Below are 220 nucleotides of genomic sequence, written 5' to 3'. Positions count from 1 at the left end.
GCTTGCGTCCTCCACGAATATTCAGCAAAAATAGAAAGCAATCATCTCATATACTGACAAAAAAAATCCTCGACATTAATGAAAAATGTTGCTTTATAATGCAGCTTCGGTTTTCAGAGTAGGGAAAAATCCGTCTGTCTGAAAAAGATGCCTTTAATACGCAGACATTTCAGCATCGTTGATATTTTTGATGAATCTTACCCAATTTCAAAGGATTGAT

This window comes from Penaeus monodon, chromosome 21 (genome assembly GCF_015228065.2).
Source record: "Penaeus monodon isolate SGIC_2016 chromosome 21, NSTDA_Pmon_1, whole genome shotgun sequence".
NCBI lineage: Eukaryota > Metazoa > Arthropoda > Malacostraca > Decapoda > Penaeidae > Penaeus > Penaeus monodon.
This window is presented reverse-complemented; position numbering follows the sequence as displayed.